The 14,775-nt window shown below is 45.1% G+C and overlaps 1 protein-coding gene across 20 annotated transcripts in view; it reads right to left on the bottom strand.

The window, feature by feature from the left end:
• Positions 1-14,043, bottom strand: part of CHL1 (cell adhesion molecule L1 like) — a 108,915-nt gene extending 94,872 nt beyond the window's left edge. For 14 of the 20 annotated variants that reach the window (XM_046900028.1, XM_040646312.2, XM_015293212.4 and 11 more), the window contains exon 1: positions 13,670-13,750. The gene's annotated coding sequence lies outside the window, so the exon portion shown is untranslated. Of the gene's footprint in view, positions 1-13,425; positions 13,755-13,807; positions 13,912-13,977 lie in introns of those variants that run through there. The other 6 variants (XM_040646314.2, XM_040646310.2, XM_040646320.2 and 3 more) reach the window with 3 other exon arrangements.
• Positions 14,044-14,775: the final 732 nt, after the last annotated feature.

Below are 14,775 nucleotides of genomic sequence, written 5' to 3'. Positions count from 1 at the left end.
ACCACAGAAAGCCATCAGCATGCACTATACTTCTTTTTTTTTTTCCTCTTTGAGCCATGCTGAGAAATTTCTGCAATTTGTAGCTTTGGAAAGCCTCCACGTTCACATTCTAATTTGAAATGATATCTCCCCTGTCAAAACATGCCTGGGGGCAAGTCACTTATGAAAAAGGAAAAAAAAAAAAAAAAAGGCAAAAAAAAAGATAGCAAACTGAATCTTCTCATCTGCTCCGAGTCATAACATCTGCCACAACAAGTTCCTGCAGCCAAATACATGGAAAATGCGATCTGCAGGGAGGAACCCCCAAATAAAAGTGGTACCCCAAAACAGAGGAAAACTGAATCACCTCTCCATAACCGCAGAGAGACGTGGACATGAAATATTAGAACCAGAAATCATTAGTAGACAAAGCTTTCTGGCACTTCCCATATGCCTGCATATGACAACGATACGAACTAGTAGCTGTATAGTTATATCTACGTTCATGCAAACACATTGTAGATGGGTAATTTCAAATGCCATAATTCATGTCTCTAGAATGAAACTATAGCCTGGTAGCCTCCATATTGAGCTGCTTCGTTTTTGTTTGTTTTCCTTCCAGCCTCATCAGATGCTGCCAGTACTCCGACTCCTTTCCAGGAAGATAGATAATATCACGTTCAGAAGCCCAAGGCAAAAGTTACTGCCTATTACACAAAACAGTTTGTAAAAACACATATGCTAAAGACCTATTGCCTCCCAAACTCATTTCTGTTTCCAAGAACTGCCATGCCCATTAAATAATTCCATGCAAAACCACACCAATGGCAATCAGTTTAAGTCACAGGGTCCATATATCTCTATTATGTCTATATACGTTGTATCATTTTCACACTTTGCCCACTCAGAGGGCACTGCCTGAATCATAGAATGACCTGGGTTGAAAAGGACCACAGTGATCATCAGTTCCAACCCCCTGCTATGTGCAGGGTCGCCAACCAGCAGACCAGGCTGCCCAGAGCCACATCCAGCCTGGCCTTGAATGCCTGCAGGGATGGGGCATCCACAGCCTCCTTGGGCAACCTGTTCAGTGCGTCACTTCCAAGGAAACTGTGAGGAACCTTGCGGGAGGCAAGAATCATCAGCGCACGGAGACATTAATTGCTCCTATATTTAGAAATGGCCTGTGACCTAAACATGACTTTCCCAAAACAATAATAGATTTGTTTCATTTTATTTCACTGGAGTTTAATTCACCAAATAGCCCCTGGCCTATGGAAGCCTGAAAAAGAATTGCATTCCTATTGGATTATTTTATTTAAAAAAGAAAGAAAGAAAAAACCTTTAATATAAAGCATCTCCTCAACAGGCCAAGGTGGTCAAAATGCATCTGAGATAGGAAGGTGTGTACAGAATACATTAGAAAGGACTGTTAATACATTCTTATCTTTGACATTAACAATAACTGAATTCAGAGGAATTTCAAGACATTACAGAAAAGACCAAATGAGTCACAAATAAAGAAAATATTAAAGGGCTCTTTAAGAAGGAATGAAAGAAATTGGTAGTATTTCTCGTACAGATGAAGTATTTCAAGGGATGAATATGACAGGCACGTACAGGTATACATGACAACACGTGAAACAAGGTCAAACAGTCACTTTAATTATCACACTGGAATTAAGAGACAGCAAATTTGAAGAGGGAAAGAAAATCATAATAAGTAATTGACTGTGAACTCTCTGTCAAAACATTACTGATACAAAGGGCATCGTGGTTAGGAAAGTGATTACACGTTAAAAGTGTTAATAATACTTTCACAAGGCAGGATAAGAATTTAAGGGCTATAGATCTCATGTTTTGGGATGGAAGCCAAACACTAAGTGCTTGGTAAGAGGAAAACAGTTTTTTCAGGGTTGTGCTGCTCCTTAGTTGTTATAATGAGACTTTACAGGAGGGGGTTAGGAAAGCTGTTCTTCTGGTTGGTTGGTTTCTGTGGGGGCTTTTCCCCCCTATTTTCTTCAGGAGTTGAGTCATCTAGTATTAGTTACTCACAAAGATAGGTTTCTAAGTTAATTGGGTGTTTAATCGGATTGAATAGGGTAATTCCTACCTCTCTGTTCCTAATGGATGTCACAATGTCATGAGTTAAACACTGAAGTGCCACTCTGGTTTGAGAGCAGCTTCTGGGAAATCCTTAGGCAAAGACAATTATTCAGATGTCCGTTTGAGAAAGAAAACGGTTGTCAAGGTCAATAGATTTCCAACAGTATTTTGGAATAAGTACTGCCCAGTTAGTCAATTATTACAGGTAATGAGAACATTCTTGCATGATATTTTTCTCCAAAGAAAACAGTTTCTTACATTTTAATCATCCTGCTCGTTTCAAGGAGGACATTACCATAATAAGCCCAGGTTTTAGCAAAGTCCAGAAAATGCCCACATTCTGGCCCAGAAGTAAGAAAACCTCTGTTCAGTATTGCTGGCTATGGGAAATATTGATGGCCACAGGGGGAAGAAACTGTTGACCTATGCAGAACTGCAGGTAAATCAGAGCCTTAATTGGTCACAAAGAGTTTATGTTTCTGTTAAACAGTGTGGATGAAACATGTTGCTAATTTCCATTGTAAAGATCCCGGAATAAATACTCTTCTCCAAATGCAATATAGGCAATGTTGCTAAACAAAGGTAATAACTTTGTGATGAACTTGTAAAAAACAAAACAAAACCAACACACAAATAAACACTATCTTATGCAAGTCATTTCTCACTGCAAAACAAGTACAAACTCGGCTGGACATAAGACAGCACTTCTCAGCTTTACAGGAAAAGCCATTTTCTGTCCTGGATAAAGAGCTCCCACAATAGCAAAGTGATGTACAGCCCTTACAGCACACGTTCCACTTCCATTACAACTGTAGATCCAGAGACAATATCCAGATTTGATCAGCCAATATGCCTGGACCATGATCTTCAGCTGACTATTCTACTTTCTCATAGAAGAATCACAACGTGGCATTTATATTAATGACTACCTGGTTATCAGGCACTGTGAGCACTTGAAACAAAGCATGTTTCCCTGGGAAAAAGACAACGCAATCACTGATGTGGTGAAACTGTTTCATGAGGACAAATATATACAAAGATACAATGCAAGCAAACTAGCTGAGACCAGTAGGCTTCCTTGCTGGATTTCCTATGTTTGTTTTAACTGTACAAAAGCACAGCCCTTTTAAAATTTTTGTGTGTCACATTTGAGTCAATAAGGTGAAGGGCAACCGAGACCACAGTCACAGCTTGCCGCTGATAAGGAGGAGCCCAGACAATCCATGACATGCCCTTCACTCCTGGGGAACGTGCCATGGCCCTCAAGGGGGAAACAGCCCTCAGCCCCATCACATCTAAGTGAAGCTGATTGCTCTGTCTGCTTGTGGAGCAGCAGAACGGAGAGCCCGCGGTGCCAAACGCCCAAATGGCAAATGGGAGGCTTCTCCATCATCATTAACAAAGCAGAGAATCCAAATTTGCTGTTTTGACTATGTAACAGATGACTCCAGTGCTGCCAACACTCAAGGTGTTTCAGTGCCAAAACTCACTTTGCGGAGACATATGCTCTCAAATTCAGAAAAAAAGCACTCTCTCTCTCTCCAATCAAAATTCCTTCCTTATATTCTGCTTCTCCTTTTTATGCTTTCCATATATATTCTTCCTCCCCCCCCCCCCCCCCCCTTTTTTTTTTAAATCTTCTTCCTTTGACTGACTTTTCAAAGCTCACAGAATTTAAGGCACTTGAACCCTTCTGTACTTTTCCCCATTGCCTGCAAATTCTATCCAGTAACGTGTGTCTGACTGATCCTATCACACACGATATCCAGCCTTGATCTGAACACACCATTACACGTTCCAGTGGTTAATCACAGATAAAAAAAAAAAAATGTGTGCTTAATGTCCAGTTTGACACTGTCTGGCTCCAGCTTCCAGCTATTGCTTCTCATTATTCTTTCCTCTTCTTGATTAAAAAGCTGGGTATGCTTCCCCCATGAAAATACTTGTCCCTATAATTAAGTCCCTTCTCAATCCTCTTTTTGATGAGCTCAGCAGATTAAGTTCTCTAAACCTCTCACTGAGGGGAATTTTCTCCACATTTCAAATCAATACTGTGGTTATTTTCTTGACTTATCAGTTTTGCAAACTTTTTAAAACTGCTGTCATCAGAGCTGGCCGCAGTTTTTCATGCTCTCAGATGAAAACCACACCTATATCAAAAGGTCCTTCAACCTCAGCATCCCATTGGGAAGCAATCTGCCCCTCCTTGCCTGCTGTGCCCCTTCCCCATCCTTTCACGATGACTCCCCTGGTGGATACATCCCACAACGCGTTCATTAAGGCTCATGCTCCTAGGAGGATGGAAGGAGGAACACCTTGCCAGCTCAGTCGGTTCCATACAAATCATCATTTTCACACTACCAGTATTGCCTTACCCACAGTTGTGGCAGTGGTCATTAAATCTCCACGTCCAGACTATTGATAGACGTTAAGCAGACTCAGGACCAGTTCTCATTCCAGTGCAGCTGCACTGGAAGCACACGTTTCAGAAAAGAATCCTCACGGACAGACATCATTTCAGACTTGTTGGATAAATCTTAATTCATCAAGCAGGGCGCTGACAGTACTACATACTAACTTTTTTCTTTTAAACTGAAATGTCAGCAGATACCAAATCTAATGCCTAGAGAACTCTGCCACAGAGCTGCTTCGTTACCTATACCCAGCAACCACATAACCTCACCAGGAATGGGCTCCCTTTGCTGAAAGCTCCAGAGACTGATCTTAATTCTCTCTCCAGACCCCATATCAATTCAGTCCTCTATCAACTCTACCTCTGTTTTTCTTGGATTGATGTCAAACTCTCCAGACAACCGTCCCCTTCCCTATTCTGCTTTCTCTCTTTGCACCCATACTGCTGTGGTGTACCTGCAGCATACCACAATGCACAAGAGGCCAAAAAGCAGGAGGTCTCCCCAGCTCACATACAGTTCTTAGATAACCAGCATTACTGCCTGATGACCTGGAAGAGTTGGGGCCCTATAGAACCCCAGCAAAAGCTGTCCATCCTCCTTCTCACTTTACTAACAGAGCCAAAACTATTTCAGCAGCCTTGTATGACACATCACAACCTTTTCCAAAGACACGAAGAAAGACTTTCTGATGGACATGCCAACCCTTTAATCCATCACACCTCTCCTAGCATCGCTTCCACCTGCTCTAACTAAAATCAGTTAGTCTCCCTAATTTTACCAGGGATGCCCACTTCATCACCCTGCAGCATCCCTGCAAGTCTCCACTCCAGAAGCACACTGAATACTGTGCATTAAATGAAGCTCAGCCCAGCACTCAGTGATCCTAAGTGGAGTGGACACGTCCCGTCTCCAAGGTGTGCTGCAAATTGCTGGATTAGCACTGCACAACCCTAAAGCAGTGAAGCATTTGGAATATAAGCTGTCGTACATTATTTACCTGTAGCAAAGTTACAGTTCAATTACTGGGGTAATATCTCATTCAGGCAGAGGGAAAAAAAAAGAAGAATGCAAATGAGTGAATTTAAATTCATTTCATTTAAAGGTCTAAAATTTTTTAAGGGCCAATTCCCTCTCTGGGGACATTCGGATTCAGGGATTATAAGAAACATAAAACTATAAATGGTTAAATGGATTGCCATTGCCTGAGCTTCAAAGCTTTGCATACGTTACTGTTTTCAGGGAGTGCATTATATAAATAACACTGCAAAATACACTGCTCCCTTTCTATAGCAGCACTATTCAGGGATAAAAAATTTGGTCGAACCATGACCCATTACAAGGAGCTTTGTGCACAGACAAGCTTAGCATACATTTTGGAGGATGATAGTGGAAGAGGTTTGTACAGAGAATACTGCTTGTCTGCTGAATGCGAAGATTATCCCAGATTTTTTTTTTCCCATTTTGTGATACACACGATAAGATTTGTTTGCTGCCTGTTGTTTTGTTTTGTTTTTTTACAAATACTGAAACATATTTCTTATGCACCAAGGATGATATTTTTATCTCGTTCTGTTGTGGAATTAGGTGGGGTTTCGCTGCACAGAGCTGCCTGTCAGCAGGAAGCGCTCACAATGACGATGTGCTGCACGGGCAGGGTAATTAGGTACACTGCTCAGAGAGGCAGGATCCTGCACACGTGGAAGCCAATTGGAGAAACTTCTGTTCCTCAGGGGCTGCACAACCAGGTGGGCTGCGTTCCTTTTGGTGCCACCACACCTACTGCACTTTACCTTTATTAAAGCACTGGGCTCTGTGGAACTCAGTTCTCAGCAATTCCCTTAGCACACTTCCCAGCAAGCTGGTATCATTTGGGCAGGAATTAGCCAAAAAGCACCTGCCAGCAGGGCAGTCAAAATCACCAGTTGAGCTCCACAGAGACACAAACAGCAGGGATGCTGCAACCTAACACGAGAATCAGAGATAGTAAAAACCCCAGATTTAGGTGAGAGCCTCATCCAGCCTCATTCCAACGGTAATGGAGAGGTGCATTTGTCATGCAGGTGGTCAATTCTGAGCAAGAGGCATGTATTTCAATGGCAGCACTGTACATGGAACACAGTAGGTATTCCTCTGCTTTGTATCCCCGGGACAGCCCTTCAATCACGACTGCTCCATAGCTTACAGCACAAAATCTGTAGTTTGCATGACTTGGGAAACAGGAATATTCACTGCTGTCTCGTGCTGTTTTGTTTCCAGTCAAAATAAGAGACAAGAACATGCCACTCGATAGGAGATGCTGCAGAGAAGTTTGTCACACGCTTGTTTGCCCACGCACACAGCCTGACCCCGTCCTGCAGGAGCCCAGATGGTGGGAGCCAGCGTAACTCAATCAGCCAGCCCAACCACCGCCGTTTGTATCAGTCACGGATCCGAGCCATTACGCCTATTTCTCCAACTGGTTAGGTTGTAAATTAGATTTTCATCACTCTTGGGACAAAAACCTGACTCTGCAGAGGTCAGAGCGAGTTTGACCATCTATTTCAGTGGCGCCATGACTTCACCACGGGTTTCTGTGTGCAGTATTAATCCCTCAAGTCACACCAACGTAGTAAGGTTTTATTTTTCATAGGAAATAACAGTCTTCCATTGGTACAAATACCAATAGCTCAGTTAGTAAAGACAGACTGTGATGGGTGTGAGACTGATTTTGCAGATATTTCAAAATCTGCAGGTGATCCTTTATTATTGATTCTCTAATTTCAGTAAATTAAAAAAAAAACAAACACACAAAAAACACCTGGATGTAAACAAAAGCCATTGAGTTAGTCATTACTGTTAGCTGAAAGCACTGTTAAGGTATTTTCCAAGGAAGAAATAATTCTGCCCTGGAAGAACAATTTTATTTTTCCTATAAGTAGAGCAGTCTTTCATCAAGAATAATTTTATTTCAAACACTGGGGCTTTTGCAAAGGCAGCAGCCATTATTTACCAAATGTTGTTGTAGGTTTCCATCAGCTTTAATACACAGGGCAGAACAGACTGATGCATCTTTCATATAACCCATGAAGCTGCAGGGATGCTCCCCTTGAAGGCAGCCCTCTCCTCTCCTACACAGCGCCTACAGCCACCAACCAAGCACTGAGGCTGACACAGCTTGGCTGTGGCACATGCAGAAAGCTGGCAAAGAAGATGCAGACTGAAAGATGGATTTGTCCAGTTTTCCTCCTTCCTCTCAGAAGGTTACCACCTCAAGAATTGATTTCATCTGGGATGCCGGCCTGAAAAGTGACCACCAGCCTTCCACATCACCTCTGGGGGATCCCATTACACAGAGACAATCAAAAAGAGATTTTTAAAAGCAGTGAAGCCATCTTACTGACCAGGCTACACTGAAGGGCAAGAGGACATACTCAAATCTTTAGACCTGCTGCTTTGAAAATGCAATTTTGTGCTGTCACTACTTGAAAATAGTTACTTCTATTCAAGAGGACAGATCCCACCATTACAGATGCCCTTCACACAGTTTTATCCCATCTATAGCGCTCCAGACACGTCCACACCTAGATAACCTATCAGGCTGAAGATGTAGCACATATGCGAAGCCACGCGCAGAGGACCAAGGGCACACCTCACTGCTACGTCACCTGCAGCACAGAACTATCTGTGTCCAAAAAAGGGTTACAAAGATGAGGGAAGAGTCTGGAGGGCAAGACTTGTAAGGACAGGCTAATGCCACCAGGTTTGTTCAGCCCAGAGACCATGGGGTGGCCTACAGCATCCTTGCAGCACCAAGCTAGACAGAGTTCAAAAAGTGGTTGGACCACACTTTCAGAAATATGGCTTGAATTCTGAGTGGTGCTGTGTGGAGCTAGGAGCTGCACTCAGTGATCCTTGTGGGTTCCTTCCAACTCAAGTTATTCTACAATTCCCCACGTCCTTCCTCACCGTAAGCTCAGAGGACAGGATGGGCACACTGGTTGGAGATCTGTTTCCTCATCACAGCTAAATCTGCGGTGTGTAGGCTGCCTGTTGGGAATGCAGCACGGGGCTGTTCCGAGGCAGACAGGCCTGTTCCCACCAAGTCCTGTTCTCCCCAGTGTCCTCATCACCCCTAACTCAAGTCCATCCCCACTGCACCTCCAATTTCATCCCATCTGATTGCTGATTCAGCAAAAGGATGAAAACTGCCTGGAAAGAAAAATTGGCAATTTTCTCCATACGTGGAAAAAAGGGAGGGCTAGCAATGGTCAAAAGAAAATATGAATACCTAAAAAGCCTTATAGAGAATGTAACGTAAATCTCATCCTTAAACAGAGCAGGTTGCTGGAGCTCACACTCCCAGCAACTAGCAGTAGTTTGGCTGTAACAATATTATAAATACTAATTTTTATGATAAACTGTTTTCCACCTGCACTTTGTGGAGTTTCATACATCCAGGTGTAATGAAGGAAGAAGGAAACATCTGCTAAGAGGAATGCTGCAGCCTCAGAAAATAGCAGATCGCACCGCCTCTGTGATCAGCACAGTGTATTCCATAAAGGGTGCTGGGACCCGACAGCAGTATAAAACCGAGCATCCCAAATAGCTCTGCCTGCCCTTATCTGTTTATAGAGCACAGGCAATTACTAATCAACATTTGGGTATGCAAACGTACTTACAGAAATCAATGTATAAGACAGATGCAGGGACATTCATTCAGAGAAGGAAAAAAAAAAACAAGATAAGAAAAAAACAACTTGAGTTGGGGGCATTGATTTTGACACACAGCAGAACAACATCCCTAAATCTGGACCAAAAATCTACCACCACAAGTAACAACATGAAATATTAGGAAGGCTCATACATGACATCTTCAGATATGTAAAAGTATCTTCTCTGGCTAAAAGCATGCCCCAAACTGTGCTAATAAGCTTCTAATAACAGGGACTAATACTAATTCCTCAATAAAGCACACATAAGTGCTTTCCTTTTGGCATTCACCACTCTTCCTGGAGATGACAATCTGTTAACCAGTGGCCCTTGATGATGAGTTGGATGTATTCCTCTACATTGCATGGACATCCATGGAGTATATGGCATCTACTCCACAACTGAAAATAAGAGAAACACAGAAATACACGCCAGCTTACTCAGCAAAGAAATCTAATCTTTTTCTCACCCTCTTCACCACAGCTGTAGATTTGTTCCCTGCAAAGTAAGAACAGTCTTACATATTCACAGATCTCCAGCCCCTGTGATGTTTATTTCCTACTGGAACATTTATTTCTTGCTGCAGAAGGTAATAAATAGCCAGCTTGTTCTAAAGGATTCAGATGGACTCATTCCCCAGGAATCCAGAGGGACACATGGGAGCAAGACGGACACAGGACCCAGCGTGGAAGTACACAGATTATGAACAGTAACAATCTTAGCCTAGCACTAATGGCAAACGATGAGTTGAGTTTTGGTTCACTGTGGTCGATACACGGCAGCAGTTGCTATCTGCAATGCCGTATAACCCCTCCCAGCCCAGCAAGCCAGTAAATCATGCAGGACCCAAGGTCTTTATCTAGGAAACAGGAAAAATCCCTGGATTCTTTTTTCTCACCAAGAGGGAGGAAGAAATCTTTCAGAATGCCAATGAGAAAATAAATGCCATGACAGCCCACAATTCTCCTAGCCCTGGAATACCTTTTCTTAGTTACCGTTTTGATGGAAAAGGACATGTCTATATTAGCAAGCAGCAGAGCTCAACAGAGGAGGCAAATATAGCAAAACCACACTGAGAACCCCAAATCCACCCGCACACAGTACAAAGGCTTTGCTCTAGCTGTAGTCAGGAGGCCACAAATGAAAAGCCCATCAGTAGCAGGCCTGCACAAAGTAAACAGCTACTCTGACTTTGATTCACCTAAAAGGAATCTGGTTTGTGCAGTCTCCCTGTAATCCCAACCAAAGGGCAGCAAGTGGGGATGGGACAGCTGAAAAGCTCCCCTCACAAGATGCACTCCACAGCTAAGATGCTGTGGAGGGGACACAAAGGGACACAAAGGTGCCAAAGGGACACAAAGGTGCCAATAAACACTGAAATAAAAGCAGGATTCGGCATATATGAACTCTGTGAAGGTTGAGAGAAGATATGTAGAGCCAGTACTGGTATCTTGGGTGTACATGACAGCAACAGTTCTATCTTCCTTTTGCCCTTTGAGTGCTATGTCTGTTATTTCCTCATACGAAATAAGATAAGCAACCAATTTCTTCTGCAACAACAACCTGGCAGACATCTCCAGACACACGGGCTGCAGGACATGCCAGGCTGCCCCGACACCAGGCAGACAACGACCAGACCCCATGTGCCATGTTGCGTTTCATTTCCTCATAATGCAGCACGGTGTGACTCCACGAGACCTCGCAGGATCTCACATCTCAAGACAGCATGACAGGAATGGTTCAAAAGGCATTTGGTAGAGGAGCATCTTTGTTAGACTTGCTTCTCCCACTAGTGGATTTTTTCCCCTCCCCTAAACAGAAGTCTGACTGAGAAAGGACAATTGAAACTTGTTATAAAACACTGAGCACATTAACACTGGAATATGGTTTACAAGTAAGATTTCTGCTCTTTTTTTCATCCCCATGCTGCTGGCCAGGCTCGGCACTGATGCATCATTTTTAATTATGCATAATCTATGGCTGTTATAAGGTCCGCTTTGTGCTGGCAGGAAGAAAAAAAAAATCTTTGACAAAACAGAATTTCTACTTTGCTGGACAAATATACCAAAAGAAATTGTGGCATCTTGGCGAGTTGCTAAGCAACCAGCAGCTCCAGTGTCACTTGTTTGGGATCAATTCAAGTCATTCATCAGGCGCCGCAGCGCCAGCGAAGGAATTCCAACAAATGTGCGCCTTGGGAAAGCCACGGGGACTTCCTGCCTCACAATGACACTTTCTTTCTTCGAAGATAAACTTTGTAGATGTTCTTTTGATCTGTGTGATAAGTTAATTCATTATTCTTAGCATACCGCTAATGGGAAAGGCTATAATTAACTAACTGCAGCATTGTAAAGCATGCAAGATAAACTGTACTAATTAGTAGTGTTTAAAGTAGTCCCTGGCCTCTCCCACTGGGGAAACTGGAGGATCCTGCCTCATTTCAGCTGCCAGTGTCCACCACATCATTTCACACAATGCACATCTACCTGCCTCCCTTTTTCCTTCCAAACAACCGATAAAGTACATTTTTATTGGCAAACAAGATGGCTCCAATCCAAGCCACCCGCGGTAAACATTAATGTTGTGAATAATATAGTCCTTCTTGTGAAGGAAGGCTTATCTACTGCACTTCTTGGGGTAGAGAAATAGAGCATTATGCTTTGATTCACTGTGTTTAATTACTGAAGCAACACACACTAAACGTCCATAGTAATTACATTCATTTACACTGAGAATGAGTTAAATGTAATGAAGACGTATAAAGATGTATATAAGAGAAGAACAGCCTCTTTATTTCAGCCACACATTCAGAATTCATTTTATCCCTCTTTTGATAAAGACAATAATAAATAGCCCCATTTTAGAGAAGGAATTGCTTTCAAAACTGAGTGTTACTTAGGGCAAAACTTCTGCAACTCCTGGATTGCCGCACACTCTTTGACTAAAGACATTCAATGACACTTTAGCACATACCATGCCATACTCCACACTCCTGGAGGAACCTACAAACCTTGGTACATTATCATTCGCATCTCATTTCTGTGTAACACAGCTCGGTCTTGTGCTCTTCTGCAAGCCAAACGCTGCTGCCAGCAGGGCCATGGCCTAAGGACCATGGAAAATGGCTAGCAAGAACCTTGTGTTTCCTTACAGACACTGGGAGAGGGCTTGTTTGTTTTGAAAGACAAAGGAAACCCATCACTTTGAAGCAACAGCAAAGAATTAACACAGCAGCAGTCACACATGGATCCCTCACACCAGTGAGCGCCCCATGGGAGCAGTGGGTGAAGGCCCACATGCCCGGCTCCAACACAGCAACACTGCTCCCATTCACGTATGGCAATAAAAGAACAAATCACGTTCATCGTCAGGTGCAGCCTTTCCCCCATCTCCTTTTCCCAGATTTTTAACCACATCATAATATTTTCTGTTTGCTGTGTATGGATTAGTATTTGTGAGAGCTGCACAACGTGTGTTTAACTCAGACACATCAAATAAACCCTTGACAGTCACACAAAAATGCTACCTGTCAAGTCGCACTGAAATTCTCAAAAACATGCTTCAAGCAACACTGCTTCCATCCAGAGCTGAGAATAAAAATGCTTGCTTTCTATCTGTTGAGTTACAGCTGAACATCTGAATGTTATCCAACACACCACAGCCTAACTCCTTTCAGCCCCAAAATACGGAGAGTAACGTTAGTTGTGTGAGTGATGGCTGTTTCCCCTCACTGCATCCGGCTGCTGGAAGACATGCAGACGGCAGCACCTCTCGGCATGCTGAAAACCCGAACCTGGCTGAGACCCCAGTGCTCCCAGAAACGACTCTCTGTACGTAACTGCAGACGGCACAGAGTACTGAGCATCGGGGCATCGTGCAGCTCTACAGCACTCACATCGCTCCCCCAGAGGAGGGAAGATAAAAGAGCCACGCACACCTGAAGACACCAGCAATTATTTAGTTACCGCATGAAAATAATAATAATAATAATCAGATGCTCTCCAAAATCATGAGGGGAAAATAAAATGTATTATAATAACAACAAACCAAGCAACAACTATTTGTCACAAATGAACGGCATCCGGGCTCGCAAACTTGAATCCCGCTAACCCAGCACGAGAGCGAGGAGCGGCATCACCGGCATCACCACCCCCCCGTCCCCCTCTCCCCCGGGGCTCCGCACCGCGCCCCGCACCCGCCGCAAACTTTCCCGGGGCAGCGGCCGCTCGGCAGAGACCTGCGGGGAGGGCAGCCCTGGGGAGCCGCGGGCACCTGCCGGCTCCTCCGCACCGCCGAGCCCGGCGCGGTTCCTCGTTGCCTCTCAGGGCGGAGCGCTCGGGAGCGGCTACGTTACAGGGAGAGGGAGAAAGATGAACGTGAAATTCAAAGAGGTTGCGGTGAAAAAGCGGAGAGAGGCGCCCCGCTGCCAGGGCACCCCCGAAGCTCTAAGCTGGACCCCCACGCACACCCCCCGCCGTTACCTTGGGCAGAGGAGGCAGCAGCCGGTCCTGCAGCAGCAGCTCCACAGCCCGTCCCGGCTCTCCAAATTAATCGCTCCACCCCTCCAAAAAAAATAAAAAAATAATTAAAAAAAAGCCCAACCCAGCCCCACTACACACCCACGAGAAGGAAGAGGGGTCCCTCCGTGACTGGCATCACTATCTCCTCCGGCAGCGCTTGCAGGAAGCCATGGCAACGAGCCCCTGCACCTTCCCGAACCTCCGCCCGCCTCCCCCGGGGGGGCCGCGCCGGTCCCGGTCCCTTCCCCTTCCACAGCCCCGGCCCCCACCTGCCGGATCCAGCAAAGCCTCCGCCCCGCCGCGCTCCCCCGGCGGCACCTGAGGCTGGGAGGGACGGAGGGACGGAGGAAGGGAGGGAGCGCAGCCCCGGGCCGCCCCCCGCACCCCTCCGCCCGCCCCCACCCCCGCCGGGGGGCACTCGCGGGTGCGTGGCGGGAGCAGTGAGACGTGGAGGGTTTGGGGTGACCGCCCCCGCGGTGAGCGCATGGTGGGGGGCTCCTGTAGGGGCACGGTGCGGCCCCGCACTGCCGCTTTCCCTTCTCTCGCAGCTCACAAGTGTCTTGTCAGAGGAAGGGATGCGAAGGAGGAAATCTTTGCTGGGGATGGTCCCCATCCTCCCTGTCCTCTCCCTTGTAACAACACCACAATACCCTATCTTTGAGGTATCCAAACCTCTCATCTTCTCATTTCTTCTAACACCCCGCGCCCCGCCCCCCCCCCCCCCCCCCCCCCCTTTTTTTTTTTTCTTTTTTTCTCTTTCTGTGTATGCTCTCCAGCACACACGACCACAAAAGCAGCTCAGAGTGCACTGGAAAAGTCAGACCTTCTGCCTGTGTTGCACCCCTTTGTTGCACAGGCAAAACTGGTAAGTGCTCAGTGAAGGCTGCAGTCAGAACCCTGCGGTCACCGTGCTCAGCATCCGCCCAGAGCTGCTGTGTGCAGGTGCTGAAGGTCAGGCACAACTGTTTTGTTGGGACTCAGACTTCTCAGACCATTCTCTGCCTCACTGCTGACCTTTGGGTTTCTATTTTTTTTCTTCCTTTCTCTGAGCTTTGTCTAAAGCGATG

Source organism: Gallus gallus, chromosome 12, assembly GCF_016699485.2.
Source record: "Gallus gallus isolate bGalGal1 chromosome 12, bGalGal1.mat.broiler.GRCg7b, whole genome shotgun sequence".
In the NCBI taxonomy this organism is placed as follows: Eukaryota; Metazoa; Chordata; class Aves; order Galliformes; family Phasianidae; genus Gallus; species Gallus gallus.
Note: the sequence above shows the minus strand (reverse complement) of the source record. Positions and strands in the feature narration are given on the sequence as shown.